We start from the raw sequence: 2717 nt of genomic DNA, 5'->3' as shown, positions 1-2717 counted from the left end.
ATACCAAGATAAAGTCAAAATGGGTACATGATTTAGATATAAAGGCTGATACTATAAGCTAACTGGGAGAGCAAGAAATAGTTTACTTGTCAGATTTATGGAGAATGGAAGAATTTATGACCAAACAAGAGGTAAAGAACATTATGAAATGCAAAATGAATAATTTTGATTACATTAAATTGAAAAGATTTTGCTGAAAGCCAATGCAACCAAGATTAGAAGGGAAACAGAAAGCTGGGAAACAAATTATACAACCAATGTCTCTGAAAAAGCCCTCATTTCTAAAAATATGTAGAGACCTGAGTCAAATTTATCAGAATACAAGTCATTCCCCAGTTGATAAATGGTCAACGGATATGAACAGGCAGTTTTCAGATGAAGAAATTAAAGCCATCTATAGTCACATGAAAAAATGCTGTAAATTAGTATTGATTAGAGAGATGAAACTCAAAACAACTTTGAAGTACCACATCACACCTATCAGATTGTCTAACATGACAAAACAGGAAAATGATAAATGTTGGAGAAGATGTGGGAAAATTGGAACACTAATGCATTGTTGATGAGTTGTAAGCTGATCCAACCATTCTGGAGAGCAATTTGAAATTATGCTCAAAGGTCTATAAAACTGCATGCCCTTTGACCACTTGTAGAACTTCTAATGCTATTGCTCATAAGCCCCCACCAATGTGTACTCCCCCTCACTAATTACTACTTTATCTCATTTAGCCATAGACTAATATGCTTTTTAAAAAAATTTTAGACTTTTATTGTATTGCACTAAGGAACAGCAGGGTAGTTACACAATGTTCTCTATCATTTTCTGTTCTGAACATCTAAGGTATAACCTGCAAGTCCTTAAGAATATCTTTTATCACTAGATTGTAACAATAATTAGAATACTGAATTTCTTCCTAAATGACTGCTACAAATAAAACCATTTAAAATAATTTAAAATGCATTCCAAGATAATTTAGTATACTTAATAGGTTTAGTTATACTTAAGAATTAAAGTATATAAATTTTATGGAACTATAATGGGAAATTCCTAGGTCATGCAATATATATGGCTAATATTCAAATGTTAAGAAAAAAATATATCCATGTAATCTTCTACATGATATATGAAGAAACCTATAAGGCTTCCCACAAGGTCACATATACAAAGTTTTCAGTCCTTCAAAAATGCTTGATCTCTACACTAGTTTATAATGAGTCAGTATTTCAGTAAAACCAACATAAGCTACTTCAAGCTCCTATAAACAAAAACTTCCAACAGACTAAGGAAAGTAAGTAATTAATACAATTATTCAGAAAATTATGGCTGTTCCTAAGGAGTACAAGTTCAAATCTGTCAAAACCAGAAGTGATCCTCTTATATTAATTTATCCATAATTCCATTTAATTTCTTTGTCTAAGCATAACGTATGAAAACAGTCTTTCCACAAACCAAAAATGTGGAAACATTTTAAAAATAAGGAGTTGTTTTGTTTTTTTTTAAGTAACTGATCATATTGCATAAGCTAATCTTGGAAACAGGTTCTTGTTGATAGAATCCTTTCACTTTGTGACTTTTGTTTGCACTTAACCGGACTGAGTCTGTTGTACATCATCTTAAGAGCTCACCAGAACATTAATCTTGCCATATAGACAATAAAAAAATAAAAATGATAATAGGTAAAAAGCTAATTTGCACCATCCTTCTTTCTGACAGTATGCTAGAGTATCTGCATTCATGATGGTTGTAGGATCATAGAGTCCTGGTCCACTCATCACTGATCAACTCATATACCTCCAAATAGGATATGCCTAGCTGTGTGACCCTGGGCAAGTCACTTAACCCCATTGCCTAGCCAAAAAAAAAAAAAAACCAAATAGGACATGCCAAAAGTGGCATATTGAGACCCAGTGTAATAGACATGTACAGAGAAACATGACACAGAAGAAAATGTGGATGAGATATTCTGGAAGTACAAGAGGATTGAGTGTTTTACATTGGTCTATACTGCAGGGCTTCTTAAACTTTTTCCACTCACTAGGCTTTTCAGTTCAGCAGCATTTGTTGGTGTTGCGTGACCTGAGGGCATGTGCAGCACAAAGAGCTTGCTTTGTGTTCAGAACTGAGGCTGAGTGAAGTTGCGGTATGCAACTTGTGTAAGTGCTACCAGAAACACCTCGGACTCATTACACATTTGATTTTTAATTAATTTTTGGTCATTGCACATTCAGCAACCTTTTACTGTTGCCAAATTTTTCGCGACCCACAGGTTCATCAAATGCTATAATGTGCCAGATGGCGAAGAAGATGAGCATGGCGGTGAGCAGCAGCACTAGCATGTAGCAGAAGGCAGCAAACATGAGCACCGTGGCCCAGAAAAAAGAGGGAAACGGCCAGGGCTGATGTCACCGAGGGAAGGGCCAATGTGGGGCCTGCTGGTAAAACCATTCACTTCCCCGAGTCACCACCATTGCCCAGGCCCTCACAGTCCAGCTGCCTCAATTAGATTTTTTTTTTAATCTTTTCTTTTTTTTTATTTTCAACATGTGTTTTTAAAACTTTGGGTTACAAATTTTCTCCCTTCCTCCCTCCCCACCCACCCTCACTGAAAAGGCAATCATCTCGATACAGGTTATAGATGTGTAGTCATGCAGAACACTTCTATAGTAGTCCTGTTGTGAAAAACTAAGTATATTTCCCTTCATCCTATCCTACCCCC

At 35.7% G+C, this 2717-nt stretch overlaps 1 pseudogene; it reads right to left on the bottom strand.

Moving 5' to 3' along the window:
* Positions 1 to 1614: 1614 nt before the first annotated feature.
* Positions 1615 to 2358, bottom strand: LOC114052759 (annotated as a pseudogene).
* Positions 2359 to 2717: the final 359 nt, after the last annotated feature.

The sequence above is a fragment of the Vombatus ursinus genome, unplaced genomic scaffold, assembly GCF_900497805.2.
Source record: "Vombatus ursinus unplaced genomic scaffold, bare-nosed wombat genome assembly UNPS02014809.1, whole genome shotgun sequence".
In the NCBI taxonomy this organism is placed as follows: Eukaryota; Metazoa; Chordata; class Mammalia; order Diprotodontia; family Vombatidae; genus Vombatus; species Vombatus ursinus.
This window is presented reverse-complemented; position numbering and strand designations above follow the sequence as displayed.